This window comes from Abramis brama (assembly GCF_963993115.1).
Source record: "Abramis brama genome assembly, chromosome: 16".
Classification (NCBI taxonomy): Eukaryota; Metazoa; Chordata; class Actinopteri; order Cypriniformes; family Leuciscidae; genus Abramis; species Abramis brama.
The window spans coordinates 9,177,132-9,197,894 of NC_139978.1; positions in this window are offsets into that span (position 1 = coordinate 9,177,132).

The window sequence follows — 20,763 nt, forward strand, 5'->3', positions numbered from 1 at the left end:
AGGGATTCATCAATTGTCCCCTGCACCTCTTTACTGACGTCAGAGACAACAACATTAACACTTATTACACAGCTCCACAATTAACCTCTGCATCACATTACAGTGAATGAGGGGCTTGGAAGTCAAGTTGACAAGCATTTCAAACTCCCTCCCTCTCCAGCCCCATGTCACCCACACTCACTTGTCTGGAGGTGTGGAAGCTGGCGGAATCATTATTGGAAATGACTCTGCTCACATTCCTGCAGATAATGTGGTCGTCACGGGTGTAGACGCCACCAGGAACGCTTCATGGCCAGACCTGCCACCTCTGAGATCAGAAAGTGAGCCTCTTTTCTCCCCACGCTGACAGTCATAATCCACAGCTCCCACCGAGTAACTGCATCTCGTTCACAATCAAGTGTCTGTTTTGAAGTGAAGTTATGAAGAAGTGTGTAACGCTGGGGAATAATTGAACAATGCACCATGGAACTTACAGCTTGCCTTGCATATACAGTAGTCAACATTTGAAGTGGATCAAACCTTTCATCAAAGTTTTACAGCAATACCCGTTCTTGTCTTAGGACAACTTTGATGATCCACTTCAAATGTTGACTGTGTAATAAAAACCAACTATCATTGTATTTTTGGCAATTTAATGTGAATCCCACTTGGACAATTTTTTAGAACTTGTAAGTGGTGTTTGTTTAGGCAAGCATCTAATTAAGAATCTTATCAATTAAATCTAGTTTTAAAAGATTTTTTTGGCACCACTTTATTTTGATGGTCCACTTTAGACATTCTATTGACTATAAGTAACGTTGCACCTACATGTTAACTAATTCTCATTAGAGTATTAGTAGATTGTATGCTTAATATCTTCTAACACTTTATTTTGATAGTTTCCCAACAGACATTCTACTCACTATAAATAACTTTGCAACATGGCAACTAACTCTCATTAGAGTATTAGTAGATTAATATCTACTTACACTTTATTGTGATGCTCCCCAACAGACATTCTACTCACTAAAAGTAACTTTGCAACTACATGTCAACTTATTCTACTAAACCTAACCCTGCCCCTAAAAGTCTACTAACACTGTCATGATGTACAACGTAAGTACAATGTTACTCATAGTCAACAGAATGTCTAAAGGCGACCATCAATATAAAGTGTAACCATTTTTTCTCCTCTGAACAAACCATTTATATGCTAATCTACAGTCAAGCATTGCAGTGCTGTTTGGTTACCAACCTGAGGACAAAAAGTTAAGCCATACTCAGACAAGCGCAATAAACCAGGCAACCTTTTTCTAGGAATATGAAGCAGCGTCACCATGGTAACCGTTCAGTGATGGTGCTGTTTAGTACCTCTGTCCAAATATTGCTTTGGAAGCAAAAGAACGTTTAGTAAATATCAGTTCATCTGTCCAAGTGTACCTTCAATCCACTGGGGAAATTATTTCAAATTATACTTAAGGCATTAATATTAGGTTGGTCAGTAAGCCATAACCTCACAACCGTTTATTTTTTCTGCCTACAGAAAAATGATAATCACTGCTCTACTTTTTAAGAACATATAAGCAAAGCAGTATTAGGAATATATAGAGCATCACTTTCACATGTCTTTAGGTACCAAATACCAAGAAAAACAAAGTAACAAGTAGATCAATAAGCAAATAATGCATGTTTATCTTCCTAAAAAATAAAATAAAATCAATTTTGAAATATTTATGAAACAAAGAATTCACAACTCTTGTGAAACAGAAGTGTGCTTAATTGTTTTGAATGTGCACTTCAAATCTTAAATGTATATTTAAGAAAACTACTTGGCTATTATAATATCGTAAAAATAAAAGGCCATTTAAGTGTACTTTAAGAGAGAACACATACATGTTTCTTAACACACTTAATACACTTCTAAAATGTGCAACTTGTAATAATGTCAAATGAAACGTTTTACTTTAAAGTACATTTTAAATCATTGTTTTAATAATCTTTCATCCTGCTTTAAAGAAGTACACTTATTTTGTTGTGTTGACTAACATAATAAAGCACATGTAATTGATTATAATTCAAAATGTTGTGTGTTATTTGATATTACATTTAAAGTTAATATATTTTAAATGTACTAAATTGTAACTTCACCATTGTGTACTTACAAATGTATTTAAATACGTAACATACAAGTTTCAATAGAAATTACATTAAATTATATTTTAGTTTACCATAAATGCTTTTCAGTATTTTGTAGTACACTTTAACCAAATTTCAAAAGACAATAGAAGTATTATTAAACAATTATTTAATATAATATACAGTCAAACCAAAAATTATTCAGACATCGGATATAATTTTTTTTTTTTTTTTTTTTTTTTACTAGTGGGAGCAGGACACTATAGTTCACTTTTGTAAGTGAGGATAGCAAAATAAATTAAACTGTGACATATCATACCCAAAAATTCTTCATACAGTGGACTACCAGTAAAATTTATACAAATTTGGGACAAAAAATTATTCAGACACTTAAACCTGACCATGTTTTGCTTAAGTGTTATTTCTTTAATTGCTAATGCGACCTTTTTACACCACAGACTGAACAAAATTAAGCATTGCTTGGTAGTTGTTTGACCTAAATTGGTATTATCTAATTGTGTACTTAAATTTAACAGCTGACAGCTATTTAACATAATTCATTTGTGAGACAGTCTAACAGAAGGATGGACAAAACCAGTGAAATATCAACTGATTTGATAAGTCTGAGTTCTTGGCATATTTTATTATCATTTTCTAAACTATAGCGAATAAACTCTGATAATGTAAGAAATGTTGAAGGTGTCTGAATAAATTTTGACTGTAATTCAAAAGATCACAGGAGGAACATTTTCAAGTATTTAGATAAACCAGACACAAAAATGAAGATCTATCTGGGAAACAACCTCTGATCAGCTTTCATATTTTCCCCAAATCTGAAGAGAGAAAACCCATGGCCCATAATGCACCATTTTGCGCTTATATCTATAACTTTCACAGGTGGGGGGTTGTGGCCACCAAGGGGACTGCCACATTCCACCCCAAAAAAGGCAGTGCCGTGGGGCAGATAGAGCCAGCAGCTCCAGCATGAGTTGACAACACAACAACCAGATATGCAGATCACTTCTTACAACTCTTGTTCATGTTAATGTGATTCAGTGGCTTTGCAGGTTTGAATGGCACAGCTAGTGCTTTTGGGTATTTGGACAGATTTCAAAGGTAGTCATACCTCATACATTCACAGAATAACAATGGAGCTGTGATTGATTAAGGTTTCACCAGCATGTTGCTTTATAAAATCCTTAAAATCTGTTCATTACAAAAAGGATTAATTATTAGACTAATTACACTGCTGGTTATTGACATGGCAAAGGTGTAATGGCTGAAACAGCACAGAGAATAAAGAAATGTCCCAGACTAACTGAATTTACCCTATTGTCCCTAAAATTAAATCGTCAAAAAATAAAAACTTGTAAGGCAATGTATCTTTTACCCTGGCTAGAACGGCTTCATTTTTCCTTTTTCTCTTATTGTTTCTCCAACAGCAGCCTCCACAGGGAACCCAAGCCCTACAGATAGTCATTGATATCTGTCAGTAAGTTAGCAAAGACAGTTTAATGAAGCTGAAAGGACGGCTAATGAATGCATGATGGGATAGAATCTATGTCTGGAAGGGCTAATGTGACATATTTATATATAAAAAAAGGAACTGAAGCTGTCTTATGTCTTTACTTCATTTATTTGAATGGCATGTACAAGACAGTGGGAAAAAATAACACATTTTCTATCTATCTATCTATCTATCTATCCTTTACTGTAGACAAGAATATATAATATCATGTTAAAGCAAATTATTTTATAAATGGTTCCATATTTAAATTAAAGTCAATTGATTTACAGCTGAGATTTTGGTTTTGCTTTATGACCCAGATTTTACTTTGGACATCAAGTGGTGACCCAGTACAGAGCACAATAGTTTAACATATAAAAACAAAGTCCAACTGAGGAGGGAGGTTAGGGGCTCTGGAGGTGGATGCAGAGCTGGACACTGAAGGAATCTGGGACTAGCTGGCAGAGGGGAAACCCCATTGTGGAGATGATGGAGGGAGGTGCTTGGGTGGAGCCAGAAAATCGACAGACAGTGATGGAGGTTGGAGAGCTGGACACTCAGGCGGAGCTGAGGTGATGAAGGGACCAGGCAACACCGTAAGACCTGGAGGTCAAGGCGGAGCCGCCGTGACGAGCGGCCGCGGTGAAGCCAGAGTGCCAGAGGACTGAAGCAGAGCTGGTGGGAGTGAGAACTAAGGTGGACCCAGAGGGAAGGAGGAGCCGGATGGTGCTAACTGGTCGATGGACCAAGGTGAAGTGACGGGTTCAGCGGCCCAAGCGGAGCCAGGCAGCAGAGTGGAGCCAACAAAGGAGGAGCTGAAGGACTGAAGGGAGTCAGCAGAGGTGGGGCCAAGGAACTGGATGGCTAAGCAGACATGGAGATGTGTGGGACCAGCAGAAACGAAAATAACTTGGAGCTTGGTGGGACCAACGGCAGCAGTAGACTTTGGGGAATCATATTTTCCAATCTATCAATTAATAACGTAGAAATCTGGCACAGCTCACCCTCAGCAGCGGGAGTATGGGCAGGGCTCCACTCCATGCCCTCATACTCAACTAATATCGTTACGTCGACGGATGTTGGTGCTGGTTCACACTCCTGGTCCGACTCTCTGTGTGGCTTGGGCTCCAGGACAAAGATGGCCTCGGTAGTCTCTGGCACTGTTTTCGTGATGGGCTTGGTCTCCTTGTCTGCAGTGGGCTTAGGCTCTTGTTCCGTGGTGGACGTCGTTAAAGTCTTGCTGTGCTCTTGGTCTGGAGTGGTAGTTCCTTGATGTAGATGGTAAAAGAGGATCCACACTGGACCAGCACTTACTCCACAGTGAGCGAATGCCCCTCAAGGACCGTTGTCGGGTAGTTGTGCCTTAGTTCGCTCATCCAGGCTAGACTGGAAAAACACGCACATCCGGGAAATGAGTAAGGCTCGCCAGGTCAAAAAAATTCCCTGTGTGGTCCTCCAGGGCATAATTCACTTACTCTAAGCAAAGCAGGCTGACAGCTGTAAAGTCCATAATATTAAACTTATAATCCTTTCTTTTTGGTGTTTGGTTTGTTCTATCACGATGTGGCTGTAGTAATTGCACAATGATGGAAATTTAAAAAAAAGTCTTTAATCTCAAATCCAAAAGGAACATGCAGGAGATCACAGGAATAATACTCATAAAAAAACAACCACATAAAACATAGACAACACTGAACAATGAACAGAGGGAACTAAGTCATTAAATACACAGGGACTAATCAACATAACATGGAACAGGTGCGTAACTCAAATCAGAAACCATGGCAACTTACAGGGAAAATAATGAAGACAAAACCAAAACACAATGAAATTTAACATAACCCTGACAAGTTGCATTCATAGTTTATATAGTTTTCTAGTTGTATTTACACTGTTCTATCGATGCTTTTGTTGTTAGGTTTGGGTTAGGAACAGCACGTTGTGTGACAATCTAGTTTACTATTCAAAATGACCCATTCATACTCAAAAACTATGCATTGATTGTTACTGTTATTGTGTATTGTATACCATATTGAGGTATCTGTGTTCAGTTGGGTACCTCATTGCCCATATTGTGTAGATATGGTGTCTAACAGTCTAGACTATATCCAGCATTCAGACTGGTACATCATTTGGCTGGCTGAAAGTCTAACAATAAATCTGCTAATTGTTATGGTTTTACACCTGGATGTAGCTGTTTATTTAAACCTAGTGGGAAAGGAAAATCATTTGAGATATTAACTTAAAGGTGAAATGGATTTAAAGTACAATTTTATTCTAATAAACAGTTTCAAACTAAATAAAATGTTATATCATCATGTAAAAGGGTCTTGGGCGATTTTATTATGTCTTTAATCTATGGTTACATTTCCCAAAACACCTCAGCACCAAAGACAGGGTCCTTTAAGAGCAACAACCCTTTTACCCATTAAAGGCCAATAAGTAACACGCTTGTTCCAGCTTCAGGGCAGAATATTTCCCACATTACTGTGGTGTGAAAATGGAAACAGTTGATTCACAATGGAATTCATTAAGCTAAGGCAAGGTAACAGAGAGATATAGGATGTACCTTACCCACAGACCTAGATTAATTTGTTGTGTTTGAGAAGGCAAATATCAGTATTACTATTGCTACTTAAACTTAAGCACTTAACCTGTTCTTGCACCACTTGTGGATTCTACTTCAGAGAGGTGTGTTTTTACTTACATTGAAGGAAGGACCTGGGTGATATCTAGAATATCACAGAAACAAGTGGTGAGCTCTTATGACATAGTCCAGTAAGCAAAAACCTAGCAAACACCAGAATACCCTAGCAACCACCTAGAAATGCCCTAGCAACCACAGAGATCACCCTTGGAACTGCGTAGTAGCGCCTTTTTAACTAACCAGAACACTGAATACCTGTCTAAAGGCACAATTGGAGGTGTAACAATATATTTTTTTCTGTTATGACTTTATAGCATTGTCAAGCAAAATCTAAATAATCCTATTTTCATGCAAGTTAAATATAGCAGAGGGCAAGGCTAAATATATCAAACTAGGCCTTAGCTTGGCCTTATCTTTACCAAAATAGCACTATAGTTGATGGTGCAGAGGTGACAATACTCATGTAGTGTGGAGCGCTGTCAGTAGTTTGGAATGCAGTGGGCTGGATAAACGCTGAAACAGGGGTGAACTATGATGTAATTTAAGGGATGTGGGAAGGATGTTGAGAAAGATGCAAAAATTCAAAGAGAGGTGTGAGGTGTTAATGAATTTGAAAGCCAATGATCTATCAATCAATTCAATGATCTGAAAACCCAAGTTCCTTCTATAGATCAATATATATGACTCAGAGCTTTCACTGAAATACATTCCTCTGGATGGTTCAAAGTCAACCAGAGTTTATGTGCATATTTTTAATGCATATTTCTTGTCACTGAACATTATATAATGGCCCCAAAATTATTTGGAAAAATAAGAATGCAACAAAAGAATGTGTGAATGTCATTGCATAAGATAATAAAATAGCAAAGCAAGTGGTTTACTGTTTTTGTTTTTGAAACAAGTTCTGCCGTTATCAATTATTTATTGAAATGGAATCATTGTTGAGTGTTCATTTACGGTAATATACTTGCTTTGTTGCCACTAGGTCTCAAGATAAAACTCAAGAGTGTCATTCCAGAGAGTTTGAGGATGTTGCTGACAGGCTGAATGTCCGACAGACCATCCTGTGTTTTATCAGTTCTGAGATTCCTTTAGCGGACATGGATATGTGTGACTAACTAAGAGTGTCAGAGTTCTTAAAGGAGAAGTTCACTTTCAAAAAAACTTTTGCTGATAATTTACTCACCCCCATGTCATCCAAGATGTCCATGTCTTTCTTTCTTCAGTCGCAAAGAAATTAAGGTTTTTGATGAAAACATTCCAGGATTTCCCCCCATGTAATGGATTCTATTGGGACCCAAACGGTAGAAGGTCCAAATGACAGTTTAAGTGCAGCTTCAAAGGGCTTTAAACGATACCAGACGATGAATAAGGGTCTTATCTAGCGAAACGATCGGTCATTTCCAAAATAAATAAAAAAGTTTAAGTTTTATAAGCACAAACGCTCGCCTTGCTCTGTTCTGTGATGCGCGTTCGTGACGTCACGTAATACGCAATTACGTTGAAAAGGTCACGCTTGACGTGTTTACAAATGTGCAGAAGGAGGACCATATACACATTTTCAAATGTATTTGTGTCAGTTTATCGTTTAAAATGCCCATTTCGTGTGCGTATCCTGTGTGTTTTAATATTAAAAAGCCAAAAAGAACATTTTCTTCAGGACAGAAATTTTCCAAGCGTGACCTTTTCAACGTAATTGCGTATTACGTGACGTCACGAACGCGCATCACAGAACAGAGCAAGGCGAACATTTGTGCTTATAAAACTTAAACTTTTTTATTTATTTTGGAAATGACCGATCGTTTCGCTAGATAAGACCCTTATTCATCATCTGGTATCGTTTAAAGCCCTTTGAAGCTGCACTTAAACTGTCATTTGGACCTTCTACCGTTTGGGTCCCAATAGAATCCATTACATGGGGGGAAATCCTGGAATGTTTTCATCAAAAACCTTAATTTCTTTGCGACTGAAGAAAGAAAGACATGGACATCTTGGATGACATGGGGGTGAGTAAATTATCAGCAAAAGTTTTTTTGAAAGTGAACTTCTCCTTTAACTCTCTTACCCCTTTGCATGGTCATATTGCTTGGATAGATTGGTATGGGATTGTTAATTCTTTGTTTAGACTTAAGAATATTAAATATGAATTATTAAAAAAACTGTACTTTAAACATAAATACAGTACCAAAAATGTTAATAAAATAAAATATAAAAAATTAAGTAAAATAAACAGTATCAATAATTTTTTTAGCAAAAAAATGTTGAATGTTGCTTTGGTTGCTAGGTGGTTGCATACTGGGCCAAAGTACAGTGAAACTATGAGGTGTTTTCTATTTTATTACCCCAAGGTTAAAATCTTAAAGGGACACTATATGTAACTTTTTGTTTTGTTCAAAATTAACAAAATTTCATACATTTCATTCAAAGTGTCATACATCCTCTACCTGATTCACTATGGTAAGCCTATTATAAGTGTTTATATTTTAGACCTATCGGGATGTTTGTTGCAGGAAATTGTGTACATACCATCATATCCGTAAATAGAGAAAAGTTGCTCCGGCTACTATGATGCGTATGGTATGAAAAACCCTATTCGGACGGGACTAGTTTAACATAGAGAGGTGGGGTAAGGTAATAATTACCAGAGCTTCTCTCTGATTTTAGTCCCGTCCGAATGTGCCATCTCAGTAATCATTACGGATAATGTCAGTAAAGATTATAGCGACTTTTACCTTCAGCAAAAAGGTCCGGAAAAATTACCTCAGGTAATACTAATCCCGTGCGAATAGACCCGCTGTAAATATGTATGGAAATATTTCGTCATTTCCTGTTTAAAAGTAGTTTTCCGTGGTTTTCCAAGTATGAAATAGCATTCATTTGCGTTCTAGACGCTGGGAGAAGTCTGTGGCAAAACTCAAGTGTTTTCCACACACCATTCACATCAGAAAGAAGATCGAAAGCACTTGTTAGAGGCACGAAACATCTTTTAGCTTTAGTTAAGTGACTTTTACCAACACAATCCAATCTAAAGTTAATTAATACATCGTTCAACCAGACATAACGTCTCGGTTACGTATGTAACCCTCGTTCCCTGAGTAGGGAACGGAGACATTACGTCAGTGACGACGAATGGGGTTTCGCTTAGAAAGCCTCTCACCTTCGAGTATACAAAACGAGCCAATGGCAAGAAAATGCCATGGGTCTGCAGAAATTGCATAGCGTAAGTCCGCCCCACCTCGTGGGTATATAAGGAAGTACGCTGGCAACATGCAGATATGTTTCTTCGCTGAGGAACCGAGACTGAACTCCGGCGTTCCAGCGGTACAGCGGAAGTGGCAGGGAGACGTAACGTCTCCGTTCCCTACTCAGGGAACGAGGGTTACATACGTAACCGAGACGTTCCCTTTCATGGTCACTACGAGTTACGTCAGTGACGACGAATGGGGTTCCCAGTCTAATCACGCCACCTCGGCTGTCTTCCAGTGCCCTGCGTAAGTCTGAGCTTAGAGGGAAGGTCTTCGTAAGGTGGCTTGCCGAGGGAAAGACACATGCTCAGAGAGGCTTACAGTGGAAATACACACGTGGAGGTCGCCCAGAGGGGGAACCACGCACATGGAGGCACCTAGCCAAGCGCGAAAGCTGCCGGTGGCATAACTCTGGCGTTGGCGTCAGCAGCTCTGGAGGAACTCAGGGCCTGCAGGGAGGCTCACCTGAGGAGAATAATCGCACGTATCCCGTCCGTGGAGAGGAATGGCGAGCAAGCGAAGACACCTGAGCAGAATCTAGTACCGGCTGGTTGAAGTGAGTACATGAGAAGAAACTGGCTCCACTCGGAGATTGTGGAATCTCACAAATGTGTTAGGTGTCGCCCAGCCTGCAGCTCTGCAGATGTCTGTTAGTGAGGCGCCATGCGCTAGAGCCCAAGAGGAGGCCACACTCCGGGTGGAGTGGGCTGTCACACCAAGGGGGCACGGTCGACCTTGCTGCTGGTAGCCAAACCAATGGTGTCCACTAACCAGTGAGACAACCTTTGCTTGGAGAGAGCCTTTCCCTTCAGCTTCCCACCATAACAGACAAAGAGCTGGTCTGAGGTCCTGAACACTGCGTTCTGTCTACGTAAGCATGGAGGGTGCGTACTGGACAGAGCGGTGCCAAGGCTGGGTCTGCCTCCTCCGAGGGCAGCACTCGAAAGGGTGTGGTGGGAACCTTGGGCACGTATCCAAGCCGGGGTCTCAGGATCACGTGAGAGTAGGCCGGCCCGAATTCCAGGCACGTTTCGTCAACAGAAAATGCCTGCAGGTCCCCTACCCTCTTAATGGAGGCCAATGCAACCAGGAGCGCTGTCTTCATTGAGAGGAACTTAAGCTCCACTGATTGCAGAGGCTCAAAGGGAGCACTCTGTAGGGCAGTTAGCACCACTGAGGGGTCCCAAGAGGGAACGAGAGGAGGGCGAGGAGGATTCAGTCTCCTCGCTCCTCTCAGGAACCTGATGATCAGGTCGTGCTTTCCCAGAGACTTACCTTCAACTGCATCGTGATGTGTGGCAATAGCGGCAACATACACTTTCAGGGTGGAGGGAGACAGCCTTCGCTCCAACCCTTCTTGCAGGAAGGAATGCACGACACTGATCGGGCATTTCATGGGGTCTTCACGACGGGAAGAACACCAGTTGACGAAGAGGTTCCACTTCAACGCATAGGCATGTCTCGTGGACAATGCTCTAGCGGAAGTGATGGTAGCCACCACCGCTGGTGGTAGGGTACTAAAACCTGCCTCGTCCCGTCCAGGAGCCACACGTGGAGGTTCCAAGATTGGGACAAGGGTGCCATAGGGTGCCCCGTCTCTGAGAAAGGAGGTCCTTCCTCAGAGGAATTGGCCAGGGAGGTGCTGTCGCGAGGAGTACTAGTTCGGAGAACCAGGTCTGGTTGTGCCAATAAGGGGCAACCAAAATGACCTGCTCCTCGTCCTCCCTGAGGCTCACTGGGGGAAACGCATTCTTGCGGAGGCCCCGCAGCCAGCTGTGTGCCAGAGCATCTGTGCCGTCCACTAGTGGAGTGGGCTTTCAACCCGGGCGGGCAGGGCACGCCTTGGGCTTCGTAAGCCAAGGCGATGGCATCCACTATCCAGTGTGCCATCCTCTGCTTGGAGACAGCCTTTCCTTCTGCTGGCCTCCGTAACAGACGAAGAGCTGATCTGAAGTCCTGAGGCTTTGCATTCTGTCCACGTACAGACGCAGAGTGCGAACGGGACAGAGAAAAGCCAGGGCTGGGTTTGCCTCCACCGAAGGCAGCGCTTGCAGGTTCACTACCTGGTCCTGGAAGGGAGTGATAGGAACCTTGGGCATGTATCCGGGCCGGGGTCTCAGGATCACGTGAGAGTTATCCAGGCCGAATTCTAGGCATGATTCGTCGACCGAAAATGCATGCAGGTCCCCTACCCTCTTGATAGAGGCCAATGCAACCAGGAGAACTGTCTTACAGGACAAGATTTTTCTCCTCGTGAGAGGAGCACCAGTCAACAAACAGGTTCCACTTCAACGCATAGAGGCGCCTCGTAGAGGGGGCTCTAGCAGAAGTGATGGTGTCAACTACCACAGGGGGTAGGTCACTCTCTCAGAGGAATGGGCCAGGGAGGGGCTGTTGCGAGGAGCACTAGTTCCGGGAACCAGGTCTGGTTGGGCCAATACGGCGCAACTAGCAAGACCTGCTCCTCGTCCTCCCTGACTTTGCACAAGGTCTGTGCAAGAAGGCTCACTGGGGGAAACGCATACTTGCGTAGGCCCCGGGGCCAGCTGTGTGCCAGAGCATCCGTGCCGAGGGTCCCCTCGGTCAGGGAATAGAACAACTGGCAGTGAGACGTGTCCGGGGCGGCAAACTGATATACCTGTACGGTCACAAAGCGCCTGAAAATCAGCTGGACCACCTGGGGATAGAGTCGCCATTCTCCCGGTAGCACCTGCTGCTGTGAGAGCTCGTCGGGTGCACGGTTGAGCAGGCCCGGAATGTAAATGGCACGAAGCGACCTCAGATGACTCCAGAGGAGGAGATGGTGGGCGAGTTGTGACATGCGGCGGGAGCGTAGACCACCCTGGCGGTTGATGTACGCAACGGTCGCAGTGCTGTCCGTACGGACCAGTACGTACTTGCCTAGTAGCAGCGTTTTGAAGCGGCTCAGTGCAAGACGTACTGCTAACAACTCGAGGCAGTTGATGTGCCAATGCAGTTGAGGCCCCGTCCACAGACCTGAAGCTGCATGCCCGTTGTACGTGGCCCCCGAGCCAGTGGCAGAGGCATCCGTGGAGACCACAGAGTGCCTGGACACTTGTTCCAGGGGAACTCCTGCCCGCAGGAACGAAGGGTCCGACCACAAGCTGAGAGTTTGGCGACAGTGCGGAGTCACTTGGACCCGGCACGAGCCGCTCTGCCACGCCCATCTTGGGACTCGATCGTGGAGCCAGTGTTGGAGTGGCCTCATATGAAGCAATCCGAGCGGCGTTACCGCGGCTGCAGATGCCATATGCCCCAGGAGCCTCTGAAAAAGTTTCAGTGGTGCCGCTGTCCTGCGTCTGAGTGTGCTCACGCAGTTCAACACTGACTGGACACAGGCCAGGCGCGCTGTCATGTTGATCGAGTCCAACTCCATACCGAGAAAAGAGATCCTCTGCCCGGGGGTGAGTTTGCTCTTTTCCCAGTTGACCCGAAGCCCTAGGTGGCTGAGGTGACTGAGCACCATGTCCCTGTGTTCGCACAACTGCTCTCTTGACTGGGCCAGAATAAGCCAGTCGTCGAGGTAGTTGAGGATGCGAACATCACGCTCACACATGGGAGCAATGGCCGCCTCCGCGACTTTCGTGAAGACGAGGGGCGACAGGGCCAGCCCGAAGGGTAAGACCTTGTACTGATATGCCCGTCCCTCGAACGCAAAGCGAAGAAACGGTCTGTGTCGAGGGAGAATCGAGACATGAAAGTACACGTCCTTCAGGTCGATCACTGCAAACCAATCTTGGGGACGGATGCATTTGAAAATGCATTTCTGCGTAAGCATCTTGAACGGTAGCCTGTGAAGGGACCGGTTCAGGACGCGCAGGTCCAAGATTGGTCGTTCGCCAGTAGGACTGCGATCTCTGCCCTGAGCACAGGGGCATTGTCCGCCAGAGCATGGGTGAACAGAATGCCCTTGAAAGCAGGGGGGCGCCGGGCGAACTGAATCGCATAGCCGAGTCTGATGGTACGGATGAGCCAGCGAGACGGGCTGGGAAGCGTTAACCAGGCTCCCAGAGACCGAGCAAGCGGGACCAACGGCACCACAGACGTACCCGGGGTGGGGCAGCGCGGCGGAATGCAGGGACCCGACTCAGACAGCACAGCGGCCCGAAGTGGGGTCTGAGTGTGTGGTGCAGCACATACCTGCTTCCGTCGAAGGACAGAGTGAGTGTGCGGAGGCGTCAGTGCGTCCAGGACACAGCCACTGCTGCCCGCTGGCGATGAAAGAGGGGCTCGGGAGTGACAAGGCATGGCGGCGTCGTCGACTGCCAAGCGCGCCCTCTTGGGGCCCAGAGGTTTCAGAAATTGCTCTTTTTTTGAAAATGTGGGACAAAAAGAAAAGGAAACAAAGGATTCTCCGCCCGGCCCTCCACCGGGGGAAGGAGTGGCGCCTTCGCCATCTCCTGAAGAGCAACTTGATCCACCTCTGGGCCGCCCGTCTCAGGGTCGTTTGCACCCTCGCTTGCCACCTGGTTTGGCAGCGGCCTGGATGAGCGGGGTCGGCTTCCTACGGCTTGCTCCACGCTGAGGCCTGGATGGTTGCTGCTGCTGGGGCTTAGCAGGAGCGGAGGACGCCGCAGAAGGCCGACCTCGGCGACGAGTAGACGGAGGGTCTGCGGCCAGCAGACGGGTGGGAGCAGCAGCAGTCCGCCGGGGCAGGATGTGCCGGATGGCCTCCGTCTGCTTCTGTGCGGCCGAGAACTGCTGTGCAAAGCTCTCGACCGCATCGCCAAACAACCCAACCTGGGAAAGAGGGGCATCCAGGAACCGATATTTATTGGTGTCCCTCATATCCGCCAGGTTGAGCCAAAGGTGGCGCTCCTGGAACACCAAGGTGGACATTGCCTGACCGACTGAACGTGCGGTTTCCTTCGTTGCCCGGAGGGCGAGGTCGGTTGCCACACGGAGCTCCCGGAGGAGCTCTGGGTCAGAGCCACCCTCGTTCATGTCCATGAGCGCCTGGGCCTGGTGGACCTGCAAGAGCGCCATGGCATGGAGGGCGGAAGCAGCCTGTCCACAGGCCTTGTAAGCCCTCGCCGTTAGACCGGACGAAAACTTACAGGCCTTGGACGGGAGGCGTGGATTACCCCGCCAAGAGGAGGCGGACGCCGGACACAGTTGCATCGCGACGGCCCGCTCCACTGGGGGGATAGCCACATACCCCTTAGCTGCCCCGCCGTCGAGGGTGGCGAGGGGGAAGGAGCCACTAGAACGGGAAAGCATAGCCGCCCATTCTGGATTGGTCTCGGACAACGCTACACGCCCCGAGGGGGGCAACGCAGCCGAGTCGTCATCTCCAGAGGACTGAAGCTCCCCCTCCTATGCTGCTATCGACATCTGGTCGTCAGGAGGAGCCCCAAAGGAAACGGTTGGTCGTTCCGGAGAAGGACCAAGACGTTCGCTAAGGGACTCCAAAGGCAACAGCACTTGTGAGGCGTGAGGGGCCCGCAGAGGTTGACTCGACGGGGAAGCCCTCACGGTAATCCTCAGATCACCCTGGTCATGCACCGAAGTAGGTCTATTCTGCGGGGCAGAATAAACACTAGATCGGGGCATAGGCGAGGGGACTGCACCTCCCTTGAGGTAAGCGAGTCTCGATCTAAGCGCTGAGATAGTCATATTCCCGCAATGGGAACATGAACTATCCACAAAAGCTGCCTCAGCGTGTTGAATGCCCAAACACGAGATGTAACTACTGTGGCCATCTGCTGGCGCCAGGGTACGACGGCATCCAGAAACGCACAAGCGGAATGACATCTTGAAAAAAACGCAGGGTCACGCTTGTGTTGCTCTTTTAGTAAAATAAAAAAGGTTGAAAAATACTCTCTCAGTGCTGAGGCACCCAGGGCTAGCCGCGGTGTGAATGAACACACAGGGAAACGCCCACCGAATCGACACACACACACAAACACAGAACAATAGTGCTGTGAAAACAGCAGTTGTGAGCTGCAATGCTCGCGGCCACCGCTGATCGCGCCGTCACACCAACACTGTAGGCAGAGAGTAGATCTCTTTGAAGTCTTCAAGGGCTGATTTCTTTGTAGACAGAAGTCTCACAGAAGCTCGGCTCCAAAGTGAAAGACAATGTGTGCGTGCGCCCGCTTCCTGTTTATACCCGCGCTGCGGGGCGGGGGCGCGTGACGTGATTCACGCACGCCAACGTTCATTGGCTCATTCTGTAGACACTCGAAGTTGATAGGGCTCCCTGAAGTGATCCCAATTACGTCGTCACGTTGACGTTACGTCGAACGTGAGCGACTGAAAGGGAAAGAGATCCTCTGCATGGGGGAGAGTTTGCTCTTTTTCAACTTCGACTTCAGAGAGGCCTTAAAAGCTGCTAGATCTGCTTAGAAAATAAACTAAAACCTAGGTATTTATTTGAAACAGTGGCTAAATTAACGAAAAATAAATCTTCATTCCCAGACGTTTCCAAGCAGTATAGCAGTAATGACTTTATGAACTTCTTCACTTATAAGATTGAAAATATCAAGGAGAAAATTATAACTATGCAACCGTCTACTACAGTATCGCATCAGGCAGTGCATTGTAGTCTCCTTGAGGAAAAATTTGATTCATTCATTACTATAGGAGAGGAAGAATTTTCTAAACTCATTAAATCATCTAAATCAACAACATGTATGTTAGACCCTATACCGACTATTGAAAGAGATGCTTCCAGAGGTCATAGATCCTCTTCTTAATATCATTAATTCATCTTTGTCATTAGGGTACGTACCAAAAACTTTTAAGCTGGCTATGATTAAACCGCTTGTTAAAAAAACGCAACTTGATCCTATAGAATTAAATCCTATACAATTACAGGTCGATCTCAATTCTACCTTTTCTGTCAAAGATACTAGAAAAGGCAGTATCCTCACAACTATGTTCCTTTTTAGAAATAAATGGTATCTGCAAGGATTTTCAGTCAGGATTTAGACTGTACCATTGTACTGAGACAGCTCTCATTAGAGTCACAAATTATTTGCTCTTATCATCCGATCGTGGTTGTATCTCGCTATTAGTGTTACTCGATCTTAGTGCTGCATTTGATACTATTGACCACAACATTCTTTTAAATAGACTCGAAAATTATGTTGGCATTAGTGGAATTGAATTAGCATGGTTTAAATCATACTTATCTGACCGTTATCAGTTTGTAGCAGTAAATGAAGAGATGTCATATCGATCAAAAGTTGCTGTTCACTCTGTACATGCTACCCTTAGGAGATATCATTAGGAAGCATGGAATTAGTTTTCACTGTTATGCTGATGATACTCAGCTCTATATTTCTTCACACCCTCACGAAACTTACCAATTCACAAAATGAACGGAATGCATAGCTGATATAAAAAATTGGATGACTAGTAATTTCCTACTACTAAATTCTGTATCTGTAAAACTGCATTTTTCCATCTTTAAAATAACATTTCCTAACATTGTCCGGGAAGCAGACACACTCTGTCAGTTCAAATCTAGACTAAAAACACTAGATTAGATCAGCTGGAACCGGGAACACTTCCCATAAATCCTGATGTACTTGTTACATCATAAGAAGAATGGCGTCTACGCTAATATTAGTTTTTCTATTTATATTCCGAGGTTTACCGCAGTCCACCGGATACAGGCTGTATCCAGATCTGATGAAGGACCTGTGCCTGGACACGACGACAGTGCAGTCCTGAAGTGTCAACTAGTCTTTCCCCTGTGAAGGCCTCATTCCCTTTACCTCTGTACAGATAAAACGTTGTCGGGATAATTCCAGTTCACGTGGAAGCAATACAAATTCTGTAATATAAATTTTAAGGCCAGACAAGTAGTTTGTTGAGGGTTGGTTTGTAAATAAGGACTACACGCCTGCGCACATATATATTCAAAACGCGTATACCTATAGACTGAATTCGTAATATGCATGTGCATGCCATCAGCGTTCTCACAGGTTCACGTTTTTAAAGTTTGCACAGAGAGAACTTAAGGGTTTTCTGTTAGAACAGTGTCGTGTTAGCGGCCCCTAAGTTAATAACTAATGCTCATTGCGACGGAAGTGAATCAATCAAACCTAACTTTAGCTGGACAATAACTTTATTCTAGAGCTGCTGTAAAGCCAAAACAATCTCTGTTACTTTAATTTCCTATTACCACTGTAAAGCTGCTTTGAAACAATCTATGTTGTTAAAAGCGCTATATAAATGAAGGTGAACTTGACATAGTAAAGGGGACTATTAAAAGCCTGCAGTGTGCACAAAGCTCTTTTAGTTTTCAACTGCAATGGATGCAGAGAAAATACTCTTTTAGACTCCAGTGAATGCAGAGGAAATGTTCTTTAAATGGCAACCACCGCTGACGCACCGTCACACCAACACTCTCTGGAGAGCTACTTCAGGGTTTGTAGAACACACATACAGATGATTGCAGAGCAGAATCAATGAAACGCTCTGCTCCAAAGCTCACTCGAAGATGAGATCCCACTTTGTTAGTCATTCTGATGTGAAGTCGACAGTGGCTGACTGATAGGGCCCTAAATTAAAGGGGTGGTTGATTATGATTTCACTTTTTTAACTTTAGTTAGTGTGTAATGTTGCTGTTTGAGCATAAACAACATCTGCAAAGTTATGAAGCTCAAAGTTCAAAGCAAAGGGAGATATTTGCTTTTAAAGAAATCGTTTTTTAAGGACTACAACAAACGGCTGGTAGGGACTACATGACATTCCTCTAGGGTTAGTGACATTATTAACCCTAAAATTTACATAAATCCCGCCCCCGGGAACGCGATTTATAGATTATAATGACAGAATATGCTAATCAATGACTAGAAGATAACTACACATAAGGTACATAAATTCATCAACTAACCATTCAGAAATGTCCTGTTGCATTCTACATGTTGTCACTTCTTCTTGAGTCTCTCCATGATTGTCTGACTCCAGTTTGAACATAAACATTGACATTTTCAGTGCATGTCTGTGTGAGGTAAAATGGCACAAGCTGTTGAAGCTCCGCCCTCTGTGCTAAGAGCAGTAGCTCATTTGCATTTAAAGGGATATACACAAAAACGGTGCGTTTTTGCTCACCCTCAAAAAGAGATAACTTTAACATGCTATATAAAAATATCTGTGGGGTGTTTTGAGCTAAAACTTCACATACACACTCTGGGGACATCAAAGACTTATTTTACATCTTGTGAAAAGGGCATTATACCAACCCTTTTAAAGATAGCTTACTCTGTGGAGTTTAATTGTGAACAAACAAGTTATGTTTAAATTCATTCTCAAAGTCTAACGTGGAAAACATTTCCTTCTCTATTAAGGATGGAATATCGTGACAAAATATCAATTCCGTATGATATGGAAAAAATATTGTGATAATATTTTTGGCCATATCACCCAGCCTAAAGAAGTAACAATTTAAGGTATCAGTCATGTTCTTAGCACAAACTGTTCAGTGAATGTTATTTGCATTATTTAAGTGTCATTTGTTGCAGCTTTGTTGCATTATTTTCCTGTTATCTCTGTAAAGCTGCTTTGAAACAATCTGCATTGTAAAAAGCGCTATATTAATGTGACTTGACTTGTCATGTGACTTGTGACTTGACTTGTCATGTGTATTATCATTATGGTGTTTTGTATTTGTGTGAATTAATCTTACTCTCTTGGGGAAAAGCTTGTGATGAACTTTTGTTCCCTTTTGTTCGACGTAGTCGACGTTCGACTGAATGGGATCATGCTAGGGAGCCCGTCATCTTCGACAACTAGTGAACAAGCCAATGCAATTGGTGTACGTGATTCGCATCACACACTCCGCCCCCGCGGCGGAGGTGTTGGATAAACACCCTGGCCTGTCGCCAAACCCTCAGCCCGTAAACAGACCTTTCATTTCTCCGGGCCAATGGCTCCTAGAACGAGTGTCCACTAATACCGGCTGAGGGGCCACGTATAAAGGGCATGCAGTAACAGAGGTCTGGGCGCCCTCTGACTGCATTGGCATCTATTGCTTCGAGTTGCTTACAGTTTCCTCGCTTTGAAACACTGCTGCTCAGCAAGCATGTACTGGTCTGAAAAGCATGTCCTCGCATGTTGCAACTCGCCCGCCACCTCCTCCTTGGAGTCAGAAGCTTCTAAGGTCGCTTCATTCCACTTATTACTGCTGACCTGCTCAATCGTGTCGCTGACAAGGCTCATGACAGCCTCTGGTCCAGATAGAGTGGAGACTCCGTCCCCAGCTGGCCAGCTGTTTGGGACCACTTCGGGGCCACACAGATACGTCTGTTGCCCCTCCGGACTCGTCCCTCCGCCAGTTGTTTCTTCTCCTGTCTGAGTGGATATCCCTCGTCACACAGAAAAAAACTCTGGCAACAGCTGGCCCTGGAAATGCGTTCCCCAGTGAGCCTTCTTGCAATATGGTGCTAAAATCGGGAAGAGATGGAGCAGGTCCTGATAGTTGCCCCTTATTGGCCCAACCGACCTCTCCTCTCGACAGCCTTCCTGACTCATTCCTCTGAGTACATTCTCATGGGGCATGATGGCACCCATGTCTAGACCTTGGAGAGTTCCAGGTCTAGTTCTAAAAAGAACGGGACGCAGAGGTTCTGGTTACTACCGCAAGATTTTTTATGCTGTAGACACCATCACTTCTGTGAGAGCACCCTCTCAAAAAGAGGCTCGCTCCCCCTTAGAAGTGGAACCTATTCATTGGTTGAGTCTTCTCTCAGTGAGGAGATCCCGAAGGTGTTCGATCACTTCAGTGCTTCCTTCCTGCAAACGGTTGGAGTGAGGGCTGTCTCCTCCACCTCAGAATGTTGTGGCCTCTGTATTGATGCACATCATGATGCAGTAGATACAAATCCGTGGGAAGTACGACTTGATCGTCAGGTTCCTGAGGGGGGCAAGGAGAAAATAAATAACCTCCTTGCGTCCCCTCTTTACCCTCTTGGGACTCTGGTGCTACTGCACTGCAGAGACCTCCCTTGACCCATATGTTAAAAATTCTGTTTTTAAAGAAACAGTTCTCCTGCTTGTTTGGTCTCTATCTAGAGGGTAGGGACTTGCCCGCATTTTCGGTCAACGAATCGTGCCTGGAATTCGGGCCAGCTAACTCTCATGACTCCTGAGACCCCGGCCTGGATGTGTGCCCAAGGTTCCTACCTCTCCCTTAACGGGACCAGGTGGTGAGCCTGCAAGCGCTGCCCCATAGGAGGCAGACCCAGCCCTGGCTTTTCTCTGTCCGTCCGCTCCAG